The sequence below is a fragment of the Pristiophorus japonicus genome, chromosome 7 (assembly GCF_044704955.1).
Source record: "Pristiophorus japonicus isolate sPriJap1 chromosome 7, sPriJap1.hap1, whole genome shotgun sequence".
In the NCBI taxonomy this organism is placed as follows: domain Eukaryota; kingdom Metazoa; phylum Chordata; class Chondrichthyes; family Pristiophoridae; genus Pristiophorus; species Pristiophorus japonicus.
Window position 1 is genome coordinate 211,155,638 of NC_091983.1, and position 13,684 is coordinate 211,169,321.

A 13,684-nucleotide genomic window follows, 5' to 3' on the forward strand; every position below is an offset into this window, starting at 1 on the left:
GGCAGGTTCAATCATGGCTTTCAAAAGGGAATTGGATAAGTACCTTAAGGAAAAAAAATTACAAGGCTACAAGGAAAGGGTGGGGAGTGGGACTAGCTGAAGCGCTCCTGCAGAGAGCCAGCACAGGCTCGATGGGCCGAATCCTCCTCCTTCTTAGGCAATCTCTCGGAGTCGAGGATGACTTGCTTCCACACTAAGAATTCATTCTCAGATGACTGATGATTCCAATGTGGGACCTACAGTCTCTATCACAGGTGGGGCAGACGGTGTTTGAAAGGTTGTTGGTTGGAGGGTGGGTCGATTTGGTGCTTGGGTTGGCGTGCGCTACTTCCATTGTTTGCGCTTGGCCTCCGCTTGCTCCCGGCAAAGAGACTCGAGGTGTTCGGCGCCTCCCCGGATGCTTCTCCTCCACTTTGAGCGGTCCTGGGCCAGGGAATCCCAGGTGTTGGTGGGGATGTTGCAATTTTTCAAGGCGGCGTTGAGGATGTCCTCTGCCCACCTGGGGCTCGCTTACTCCGAATAGAGCCCTTGTTTTGGGAGTCTCGTATCGGGCATGCGGACAACTGTGGCCCGTCCATCAGAGCTCATGAAGCATTGACCATGCTCGAATGTTGGGGATGTTGGCCTGAGCAAGAACACTGACGTTGGTGCGCCTATCCTGCCAATGAATTTGCAGGATCTTGCGGTGCCAACGTTGGTAGTACTTCTCCAGTGCTTTGAGGTGCCTGCTGTCCATGTCTTTGAAGCATATAGGAGGGCTGGTATCACTTCTGCTCTGTAGACCACGAGCTCGGTGCCGGATTTGAGGTCCTGGTCTTCAAAAATACTCTTCCTCAGGCGACCGCTGTAGTTACTGCAGTCGGACTTGTCCCCTTTCTTGAAGATGGTCACGATTACGACGTCTCTGAGATCCCCTAGCATGCTCTCCTCCTTCCAAGAAAGAAAAATTAGTTCCCTGTATTCGCGCCAATAGTGCTTCTCCGCCATGTTTTAGTGCTTCGACGGGGATTCTATCTGCTCCTGAGGCCTTGTTGTTCTTCAGTTGGTAGATGGCCTTTTCAACCTCATGCCAGGCTGGGGTTGTGCTGAAGTGGTGGCGTGTAGTATGCTGTGGGATGGAGTCGAGGACACTCGCGTCGAATCCAGAGTCTCAGTTAAGGAGATCTTTGAAGTGTTCCTTCCAGCGGACACTGACTGCCTCTCTGTCCTTGATGAGTATCTCTCAGTTCTTGGCCAGCAGTGGGGTAGGGCCTTAGGTGCTTGGGCCGTAGGTGGTCTTGACTGCACTGCGCTAAAGAATCCTTGAACTTCGTGGTTACCGGTTTGTTGCTGGATCTCCTGCGCTTTCTTCACCCACCATCTATTCTTTAGGTTGGACCTTGGCCTTCAGACGTCTGTAGAACTGCTTTCTTATTCTAGAGTTATGTTGCTGTTTCCAGTTCAAGAATGCCTTGCGCTTGCGGCTTATTAGCTCCTGGATCTCCTAGTCGTTTTCGGCGAATCAGTCTTGGTAGTTCCTGGTTAAGTGACCGAGCGTCTCTTCACAGGTGCTAATTATGGAGGCCTTCAAGGCAGACCAGGTGCTGTGGACACTCTGCGTCTCTGGATTATTGGGAGTTGTCAGGTTGGTTGTGAGGCGCTGGCTGAATAGAATGGTCTTTGATGCTCCAGCGTTGATTTTCTTGTGGCATTGTTTCTGTTGCCGTCACTGTTTTGGGGCTACATGGATGGTGATAACAGAGCGGGTTAGTCGGTGGTCCGTCCAGCAGTTGTCGGCTCCTGTCATGGCGCGGGTGATGCGCCGGTCCTTGCGGTCCCTCGCTCAGGCGATGACGTAGTCTAGCAGATGCCAGTGCTTGGAGCGAGGGTGTTGCCATACAAGCCTTGTACTTGTCTACTGGCATACTTCTGTGCCGTAACCAATTTAGGGGAATTTGAGAAATTCCTCCCCGACAATTAAATATTTGTTTCAAAATGTTTTTGATGAGCACATTTGTTATTAGATCAGGATGGGTGAGCTTTATCCAGTCCCAATGATGTTTACAAAGTGCTGTGTGAGTTTAAAGTAAATTAAATATATTTAAAACAAAAGAATGAAAGAATGAACGAAACAGACTGTGGAAAGGAAGGAAAAAAAGGAAAAAAAATGAAAGAAAAAAGAAAAGAACTTTCACAACCTCAGGACGTCCCGAAGCGCTTTACAGTCAATGAAGTACTTTTGAAGTGTAGCCACTGTTGTAATCATCATAGGCAGTCCCTCGGAATCGAGGAAGACTTGCTTCCACTCCTAAACGGAGTTCTTTGGTGGCTGAACAGTCCAACAGGAGAGCCACAGACCCTGTCACAGGTGCGACAGATATTCGTCGGGGGAAGGGGGGGTGGCACTGATTGACCACACGCTCCTTCCGCTGTGACAGGGTCTGTGGCTCTCGTATTGGACTGTTCAGCCACCAAAGAACTCCGTTTAGGAGTGGAAGCAAGTCTTCCTCGATTCCGAGGGACTGCCTATGATGATTACAACAGTGGCTACACTTCAAAAGTACTTAATTGACTGTAAAGCGCTTCGGGACGTCCTGAGGTTGTGAAAGTTCTTTTCTTTTTTCTTTCCTTTTTTTCCTTCCTTTCCACAGTCTGTTTCGTTCATTCTTTCATTCTTTTGTTTTAAATATATTTGAAGAGCTCAACGCCCTCCCTGATGCACTTTCTCCACCTCGGGTGGTCTTCGGCCAGGGTCTCCCAGGTGTCAGTGGTGATGTTGCACTTCACCAGGGAGGCTTTGAGGGTGTCCTTGTAACGTTTCCGCTGCCCACCTTTGGCTCATTTGCCATGAAGGAGCTCCGCGTAGAGCAATTTCTTAGGGAGTCTCGTGTCTAGCATGCGAACTATGCGGCCTGCCCAGCGAAGCTGAGCGAGTGTGGTTAGTGCTTCAATGCTGGGAATGTTAGCCTGGGAAAGGACACTGATGTCGTCCTCCCAGGGGATTTGCAGGATCTTGCGGAGACATCTTTGGTGATATATCTCCAGCGACTTGATGTGTCTTCTGTACATCGTCCATGCCTCTGATCCATACAGGAGGGCGGGTATTACTACAGCCCTGTAGACCATGAGCTTGGTGGTAGGTTTGAGGGTCTGGTCTTCGAACACTCTCTTCCTCAGGTGGCCGAAGGCTGCACTGGCGCTCTGGAGGCGATGTTGAATCTCCGCATCAATGTCTGCCTTTGTTGACAAGAGGCTCCCGAGGTATGGGAAGTGATCCACGTTGTCGAGGGCCGCGCCGTGAATCTTGATGACTAGGGGGCAGTGCTGTGCGGTGAGGACAGGCTGGTGGAGGACCTTTGTCATGGATGTTAAGCGTAAGGTCCATGCTTTCATATGCCTCGGTGAATATATTGACTATATCCTGGAGTGGAACTAAACTACAGAACCAGAAGGAAGCTGTTTAACCTACGCTGCCTCCAGGCCAGGTCCAAGATCACTGAAACCTCTGTCATTGAACTGCAGTACGCAGACGACGCCTGCGTCTGCGTCTGCGCAAATTTTGAGGCTGTTGTAATATAGGAAACATGGCAGCCAAATGCGCACAGCAAAGTCCCACAAACAGCAATGTGAGCATGGCCAGATAATCAGTTTTTTAAAAAAAAAGTGATGCTGATTGAGGGATAAATATTGGCCAGGTCACTGGGGATAACTCTCCTGCTCTTCTTCGAAATAGTGCCATGGGATCTTTTACATCCACTTGAGAGCAGACGGGCCTCATCCGAAAGGACCTGATCGTAGCACTCCCTCAGTACTGCACGAGAGTGTCAGCCTAGATTTTGTGCTCAAGTCACTGAAGTGGGACGTTTATGTAATTTTTAATTCACCTCAACTTACTTCTAGTTTTTGTATCAGTGTCCAGTATTTGTCGAAATGTCACTTCTTTAACTGACAACTCTTCCTTAAGCTTACAATAAAAATGGCAGAGACTTGCTACGCAATTGTCATCAATCCAGGAACTGATTTGAAATCAGCTCACCAAATAGATTTGTAATTTGGTCATCTAGGTCCAGCAATATAACTCAAATAAACGGCACTGTATCTGGGCGCATTCTTAAATGGCATTAGACAATTTGCATTTACGTAGCATCTTTCACATGCCTAGGGAGAACCCAAAGCACTTCACAACTAATTAATTATTTTTGAAGTGAGGTCACTGTCATTATATGACCAAACACAGCAAGGTCCTGTACACTGCAAGATGAATGACCAGAGAATTTGTTCTGGTGATGTTAGTTGAAGATAAACGCGGCCTGGCAACTGGGGAAAGTCCTTGGTGTTCTTCAAATAGTGCCATGGGATATTTTACATCCACCGAACAGGCAGATGGGTCCTTATTTTGACACATCCAATGTTAATGGAGCCAAGGCAGGTGGATGGAGTCAAGATACAGATTAGCCATGGCGGAATAGATTCGAAGGCTGAATGGCCTACTCCTGTTCTTATGTTGCTACATCATCTGAAAGATGCCACAATGTGAAACACCTTTACTAACTAAGCAAGAGTGTCAGTCTAGCATGAGCTCGAATGTCAGTCTCAAACCAGTGCGTCTGGCATCCTGATTCCACGGCCTCTATTTTCCACTTTCCCGATTTTTGGTGCCCGCCTACAACGTACAATTTTTTTTGCTCAATTGCACCAAAGAAAAGCACAACTTTCCCCAAAGTAAAGTGTCAGTTTGGTGCCGCACTACTCGAATGTTAATTCTGGGGACGGAGCTTCAAGTATGCGCCAAAAACTCTGTGGGCATGCGCAAAAAGCTGAGGTTGCCGGGGCAACCAGAGACACACTGACAGCTGAAGCCCGCTCCCCCGCCGTAACCCCAGCCAGAAATGACAGCTCTCCCCCACTGTACTCGCTGCAATCCTGGGCCGAATGGCCGGCCCCCCCCCCCCCCACCACAGTTCCACTCCCCTCGCGAGTTGAAGTTCCATGGCTGGTGTCAAAGGACTGCTGGTCGGGCAGGATTGCAAACTCGGCCGGACACAAGCACAAGAACTCGACGCTCGGCTTCAAAAGTAGCCCGGGCTCTGGTGTTCGTGTCCGGCCGAGCTCGAGATCCTGCCTGGCCGGCACTCCTTCGACTCGTGCCTGGGGTGGACAGTCGCGATTTGGGTGAAAAAGAACCCAGTCGGACAGAGTTATTTCAGTTCCCTCCGAAAAAATTTAGACATGTATTTTTTTTACATTGTCTCACTCCAAAAACTCGGAATTTAGTTTCCGAGTAATGTTCAGGAGTACCCTGTCAAACAAATTCCATGCATTTGAACTTTATTTTGTCTTCTTTTGCCTGGCCCCATTGTCCTTTTGTGCGCCATGCCGATCTCCTTAAGTTCATAGAAGGATTTTTTTCTCGGGGCTTTTGGGCAATGTGCACCGCGCTGAAAAAAAACGTGCACGGCCAAAATCGCTTAACTGCACAAAGAATGGCGCCCGATCCCGTTTTCACTCGTGTCTGCTTCAAAAATGTTTAAACTGTTGCACATGGTTGGCGCTGGCATACAATCGTTGGCGAAAGTTGGAAACGGACGATTTCACGCCAAAAAACGGCGCACACCAAAAAAAAAAGCGCATAATTGTGGCGAAAATAGGGGCCCATGTTTCTGGTCACATGTAATAGCAACGACTGATTAATGTTCACTTTTACACTATTATACCATAAACTGGCCACATACAAGCAATCTTCTGAGCAGCCACTCATGGAAATACTGATCAACTCCACTGAAATAGATGAGACAATGTTGATAAACACATCAGCAGCATTGGTTTATTGAGAATGAAACCAATTTGTTTCACCATTGACATGAACCCAAACACCAGGTCAATATCAGTCAGTGGTTTCTCAGTGGGGCAACACTTACCACTAATGATTCAGTATCTAACCATGGACATACACTCACTCAGCTCATCTTTGAAAAAGCACCAAAGATGCAAACTTTCGATCAAAACAGTCATTTCACATCTGCTAGCTTCATAAATCCCTATTTCTAAAGGTTTCGTCAAATACCTCAATGAAAGAGACAGCCAGCACTAGAAAGTCAGAAGAATTTCAAATAGTTCCAGTATGAGAAACATAGTATGCAGTGCCTGAAAGACAGTTCACGATCTGCTTGATAGCACTAGTCATGAAGATCTGTGGTTAGCAATCTGTAATCAATCTGTTATGACTGCTCTTTATGAGTAAATCAGATATACATTCTAATATGCCCTTACTATACAGTATAAATGCACACGAGGCCCATACTTGAGAGAAGGTCACTCTGTGACCAGTTACCTTTATTACCAAGACCTCAAGAGACAGACAGTGGGTGGAGCTTCCCCTTTTATACCAGAAAGTCCAGGTTAGGAGTGTCTCCCATAAGTTCGCCCCTTGTGGTTAATGTCCTCAAGGTGTACAGCTTAGGTCAGCTTATACATGGGTCACAATGACAGTTGAATACATGACATCACCTCCCCCCCCCCCCCCCCCAAAGTCTTACTGGGATCACAGGTTAAGTCTCTCTGGTGATTTACGCTCCCTTGTAGAGCGCCTGAGTTGGGGCTCCGGTTGTTGGGCGCTGGCCTGAGTGTCTGCTGTTTGCAGTGCCTCAGGCCTGTCCGGACTGCCCACAGTGACTGGGCTCTCCTCCACTTGGTTCTGGTGTTCGGTCACCTGTGGTGGAGTAAACTCTACGTCGTGTTCTTCCTCTGCTTATTCTATGGGGTTGCTGAACCTCCTTTTAGTTTGATCCATGTGTTTGCGGCAGATTTGTCCATTGGTAAGTTTAACAACCAAAACCCTATTCCCCTCTTTGGCAATCACAGTGCCTGCAAGCCCTTTGGGCCCTGCAGCATAATTAAGGACAAAAACAGGGTAATTGACATCAATACATCGCGCCCTCGCATTTCTGTCATGGAAGTCACATTGTGACTGACGCCTGCTCTCAACAATTTATTTCATACCAGGCTGTATAAGGGATAATCTGGTTTTGAGCGTCCTTTTCATGAGCAGCTCTGCGGGTGGAACCCGTGAGCGAGTGTGGTCGGGATCTATTGGTCAACAGGAGACGTGATAAGCCGCTTTGTAGGGAACCCCCTTGGATTCTGAGCATCCCGTTTGATTATCTGCACTGCTTGTTCCGCCTGGCCGTAGGCCGGCTTGAACGGTGCCGTTCTGACATGGTTGATTCCATTGCCTGCCATAAAGTCCTGGAATTCAGTGCTTGTGAAGCACGGGCCATTGTCGCTGATCAAGACGTCCGGTAGACCATGGGCGGCGAACATTGCCCGTAGACTTTCTACCGTGGCAGAGGATGTGCTTGAATTTAAAATGGCACACTCAATCCATTTGGAGTAGGCGTCTACTACAACCAAAAACATTTTTTCCATGAAAGGACCTGCATAGTCCACATGGAAGCGTGACCATGGCTTGGCGGGCCAGGGGCTCAGGAGAGCTTCCCTGGGTGCGTTGCCCAGTTGAGCACACGTGTTGCACCTGCAAACACAAAGTTCCAGGTCTGCATCTATCCCTGGCCACCAAATGTGTGACCTGGCAATTGCCTTCATCATGACAATGCCCGGGTGCTCATTGTGGAGTTCTCTGATAAACACCTCTCTGCCCTTCCCCACAGTAGGCAATCGGCCTGAATTGAGAGTTCATCCTTGCGCCTATGAAACAGTTTAAACTCCTCAGGTCATGCCCCGTACGTGGCTGCCCAGTCCCCATCCAGGACACATTTCTTAACTAAAGACAGTAGCGGGTCTTTATTTGTCCAGACTTTAATCTGACGGGCTGTCACAGGTGAGCCTTCACTTTCAGAAGCTTCAACAGCCATGACCATCTCAGCATCATGCTCAGCTGCCCCCTCAGTGGTAGCCTGCTGAGTGCATCGGCACAGTTTTCAGTGCCCAGCCTGTGCCGAATTGTGTAGTCATAGGCGGCTAACTGAAGTGCCCACCTCTGTATGCAGGCTGATGCATTCACATTTATGGCCTTGTTGTCGGCCAAAAGGGATGTTAGGGGTTTGTGATCTGTCTCCAGCTCAAATTTCCTGTCAAACAGCATTTTTTTTTTACTGCACATACACATGTTAGCGCTTCCTTTTCTACCATCCCGTAGCCCCTTTCTGCCCGGGACAGACTTCTGGAGGCATAAGCTACCGGCTGTAACTGACCATTAGCATTCACATGCTGCAACACACACCCGACCCCATAGGACGACGCATCACAAGTTAAAACTAGTTTCTTACACGGGTCATATAACGTTAACAGTTTGTTGGAGCATAACAAATTGCGTGCTCTATCAAAAGCCCTTTCCTGGCTGTTCCCCCAGACCCAATCGCGACCTTTGCGTAGGAGCACGTGTAGCGGCTCTATCAGCATGCTCAATTTGGGAAGAAAGTTGCCAAAATAGTTCAGGAGCCCCAGGAACGAACGCAGCTCCGTCATGTTACAGGGTCTGGGTGCTCTCTGGATTGCTTCTGTTTTGGACGCAGTAGGGCTGGATCCCATCTGCTGCTACCCTCCTCCCCAGGAATTCTACCTCTGGAGCTAAAAAGGCGCACTTCACCTTTTTCAGTCGCAGCCCCACCCGGTCCAGTCTGCGTAGCACCTCCTCCAGGTTGTGGAAGTGTTCTTCAGTATCACAACCCATGAGGAGGATGTCGTCTTGAAAAACCACCGTCCTTGGAATCGACTTGAGGAGGCTTTCCATATTTCGTTGAAAGATCGCGGCGGCCGAACGAATCCCGAACGGACATCTGTTATACTCAAACAACCCCTTGTGTGTCGTGATGGTGGTCAGCTTCTTCGACTCACTCACCAGCTCCTGGGTCATGTAAGCTGAGGTCAGGTCCAATTTTGAAAAAAGTTTGCCACCGGATAGCGTCGCAAAGAGGTCCTCCGCTCTCGGTAGCGGGTACTGGTCTTGGAGTGACACCCGATTAATGGTGGCCTTGTAATCGCCACATATCCTGACCGACCCATCCGTCTTGAGCATCGGCACGATCAGGCTCGCCCAGTCACTGAATTCGACTGGCGAGATGATGCCTTCCCTCAGCAGGCGGTCCAATTCGCATTCTATCTTTTCCAGCATCACGTACGGCACCACTCTGGCCTTGTGGTGTACTGGCCTGGCGTCCGGGTTTATGTGAATCACTACCTTGGTCCCCCTGAAGTGCCGATGCCGGGTTGAAATAATGAGTCAAATTTGTCCACGACCTGTGAGCATGATACTCGCTCCACAGAAGAAATTGCATTGACATCGCCCCATTTCCAGTTCATGACAGCAAGCCAACTCCTCCCCAGTAGTGCAGGACTGTTCCCCGGGACAATCCAGAGTGGCAACGTGTTTTCCGAATCTTTGTGGGTCACGACTACCGTGGCGCTGCCCAGCACCGGAATGATCTGCTTTGTTTATGTCCGTAGCAGTGCGTCAATCGGCAATAATTTTGGCCTCCTGGCCTTGGACACCCACAACCTTTCGAACTGTTTGATATTCATCAAGGACTGGTTGGCCCCCGTGTCCAGCTCCATTAATACTGGGATGCCATTGAGGAGCACTTTCATCATTATCGGTGGCGTCCTGGTATATGAACTGTATATGTGCTCCACATGAACTCGCTGAACTTCAGCTTCCAGCGATTCCCCCCAGTATTCATTTGGCCTCGTAGGGTTTACATCGGGCCCGTCCTCCTCATACATCAACCTGGCTGCAGCTTCCTGCACATACGCGCCAAGTGACCGCTGACGTTGCAGTTTCTGCAGGTATATTGCTGATACCTGCAAGCTCTGGCTGGGTGTTTGCCTCCACACCTCCAGCATGAGCTAGAGGCCCCATTGTTGGAAACAAAAGGTCCATTACCAGTCGATCATCTAACTGTCTCTGTAACTGTCCTTCAGCGCACCATTAACAGGTGCTGATGGCCGCATTGCCCATTGCGATGGCATGAATTGCCGTTCAGCTAGCCATTGTCTCTGTTGAATTCCCCTTTTGGGTTCGACTGCATGCTAGGGCATGTCCGATTGCCCTTGTCTGCCCAGAGAACTGTGTGCCACGTTAACAATGTTAACTCCCTGGTCATTTGCCGCATTTGAGCCAAGATTTTTGCCATAAATCATTCTGGTCTCTTCCTCCCCTAAGATAATTGTCTGGGCTATCATAGCCGCCACTTCCAAGGTCAAGTCTTTGGTCTCAATCAGTTTCCTGAAAACCCCCAGCGTGCCCGATGCCCTCAATAAAAAAGTCTTGCAGCATCTCCGCTCTGCATGCATCTGGGAACTTACATAGGCTCGCCAGTCGCCGGAGATCTGCCACGAAGTCTGGAACGCTTTACCCTTCTCGCTGCCTGTGCGTGTAAAACCGGTGTCTCGCCATGTGCATGCTGCTCGCCGGTTTAAGGTGTTCCCCGATCAATTTAGAGCTCTTCGAACGTCTTGTCCGCCGGCTTCTCTGGCGCTAGAAGGTCCTTCATCAGGGAGTACGTTCTGGATCCACAAACAGTCAGGAGATGAGCCCTGCATTTGTCGGCCGAATCCTGTCCCGACCATTCCTTAGTGACAAAACTTTGCTGTAGTCTCTCAATAAAGTCGGCTCAATCATCACCAACACAGTACCTCTCTTCTGTGCTGCTAGTGGCCATGCTCACGTGGTTTAAATCCCAGTTTCTCGTTGCCAATAATATGTCCTTACTATACAGTATAAATGCACACGAGGCCCATACTTGAGAGAAGATCACTCTGTGACCAGTTACCTTTATTACCAAGACTTCAAGAGACAGACGGTAGGTGGAGCTTCCCCTTTTATACCAGAAAGTCCAGGTTAGGAGTGTCTCCCACAAGTTCGCCCCCTGTGATCAGTGTTCTCAAGGTGTACAACTTAGGTCAGCTTAGACATGGGTTACAATGACAGTTGAATACATGACACATTCTACCTGAACAGTTCTCACCACGAACATCATCATCCTCCCCTCCAACCATTCACTCGGCAGAAAAGGCCATTGTAAGAGCTACTAGGTCTATCATTTTCTAACACGTCACAAGCCTTTTAGACAAATATACTTACCACTCTATTCGCTGTCTATTTAACAAAGTTAAGTCAAAGAATTACCAAGCAGTAAATCCAATTTAGAGTAGATAGATTAGGTGAGGGGGCTAGCACTGCCTCAAGTATGACAGACTGAATGGCCTCCTGCTGTGTCAATATGTCTACCATTCAATTGGTCTGAAATTTCTGGTCCCTAGAGGGCACTACAGTGCAGGGGCAGAATTTAGGGCTTTTCCTTTTTTTTTTACACAATGAGAAATTCTTTCGCTCACATCTGCCCCTTCCCCACTGTGGTGACATCAGAGGAGGAGGTGGGACTAGTAGGATCACACGACCCACCAAGAATCTCACCACTTCTGCCTTCCTTGTCTCAAATGCAAAGTGCATGATGTAGGCTTCCTACATGCCACTTGCAGAAGTGGAGTTCACAATGCAGAGCTATTAATCGTCATTATTAGGATAACAGTTGCTGCGTTTTGGACTTTTTTTGTTTAGTAATAATTTGACTAGAATGATCGCCCTAAGCTGCACGGTGCCACTGTGGAATTCCTGGCCCACCTTGGGGCAGAGGCCCAGTTAGTGGCACATATACCGTGGGCACCTCCCCTTATGCAAATAACACCACGCTCAAAATTTGCGACGGGCTCAGGGCCGGAGAGATGGGCAACAGAGTGGACCTCGAGTAATTTTGGACCCTTTATGTTTAAGGGCTGTTGCGTGTTTGAGTGGGGCAGCGGGGGAAGAGGAGAAGAAACCTCAACAAGTGCTTACATTATTTACTTATCGCCGCTTTACTGCTGTGAGCAGCGAGAACACACAAAGAGGCAGGGAGTGAACTTCCCACGGGGTTGTCCTGCTTGTCCCCTGTAAACACGGTGGAAAAGCCGTGGAAAGCTCCCGGCGTTACGCCATTTCCGACCCCCACCCCCACCCCCCACCGCCCCCGCCACCCCTCCCCGAGGTGCCCACGACCTTTCTGCTAAAGTTAGGCGGCCGAGTGGAAGAAGCACCCGGTGAAATTCACCACCACGATTATCACCAATGCCTCTCTGGCAGCAGTGTCCCCAGTGGTCAATATAAACACTGCCACTGAAGGGATGGGCAAAGACTTTCCTAGCTGTGTACTCAGCCCCTCCTCGGAGACCGGAAATCACAGTCCAGCCACAAACCTTCAACATTGAAAATGACTTTCGGTGGCTTGTTGCTCCAATGCTGCAAAGTCCATCGCACAATATGAACAGGGCAAATTCCACAGCAGCAGCAGCCAAGGGCCAGTACACAATTGCTGCTTCTTGAATATAAAGACAGTGCAAAATACTTACAACAGCAGAAAACAATGTGATCAAATATTTAAAACTTCCTTCTTTCTTCGGTGATCCCTCGTATTGAGGATGACTTGCTTCCACACTAAAAAGGGATGAAGGACCTGACATTCCAGGTCCCAAACTACATATTGAAGGATGCAAGATGTCTGTGCATGAATTTAAAAAAAAACGTGTGGTGGCCGTTGCACTCCAGCCACCACAAGGGCTCGACAGAACTCGGTCTTGATACAGTAAGCAAGGATCAACCAAGACGACTGGAGATCAGCTCTGCTGCAAGGACCTAGTGCGCACACATATCTCAGTGTGAGCTGGCCCGTGCTGCCTCTGGGCCCTCGCCTCTCCTGGGCCCCGATCACATCGTTCTACAATCTCTCACTGCTCCTTCGTCCTCACCTTGTCGCTACTCTGCTGCTTGCCGCCTCTCCTGCTGTACCTGTCCACGCTCCAATCAGCGACCTTGATTATGGTGCTGTCCGATCCAGTCGCCGTTCTCCAAGTCATCGCCCTCCTGCACCAGCTCTCACTGCTCCCTGAAGTGGCCTCCACGCTGCTCCCGGGCTGCCGCAGCTCTGCTCCTTTTATGGCCCCGACCTGCGGCTGGTGGTTTCTCACAGGTTGGGGCCTCCACACTGCGCTGCACTGTCAATAGAGATGTGAATGCCAAGGGGGTCATCGCTATGAAGGTAAACTGAAGTCAGTCCCAGCAAGGCATCACATTTATGTTTCACACGTAAAATATAGTCCTCCTTCCAACAAGTAGTCACTGCCTTCTCCCCCTCATAACCAAGATCATTCAGTGAGAAGCTGAATCATACAGACCAACAATTTTTATTTATATAGCACCTTTAACACAGTAAAACATCCCAAGGCGCTTCACAGCAGTGTTATAAGACAAAACAGATAAATCTGACACCGAGCCATAGAAGAAGAAATTACGGTAGATGACCAAAAGCTTGGTGGAAGAGGTAGGTTTTAAGGAGCGTCTTCAAGTAGGAAAGAGAGGTAGAGAGGTGGAGAGTTTTAGGGAGGGAGTTCTGGAGTTTGGGGCTCAGACAGCTGAAGGCACAGCCACCGATGGTTGAGCAGTTATAATCAGGGATGCTCAAGAGGGCAGAATTTGAGGAGCGCAGACATCTCGTGGGGTCGTGAGGCTGAAATAGATGACAGAGATAGGGAGGGGCGAGGCCGTGAAGGGATTTGTAAACATATATGAGAATTTTGAAATCGAGGCATTGTTTAATCAGGAGCCAATGTCGGTCAGCGAGCACAGAGGTGATGGGTGATCGTGACTTGGTGCAAG

General features: G+C 49.1%; 1 protein-coding gene across 1 annotated transcript in view; it reads right to left on the reverse strand.

Annotated features, from left to right (window-relative positions):
• The window catches only part of acoxl (acyl-CoA oxidase-like), a 533,322-nt gene that overhangs the window by 429,342 nt on the left and 90,296 nt on the right, over positions 1 to 13,684 (reverse strand). The gene's annotated exons all lie outside the window — the stretch shown is intronic.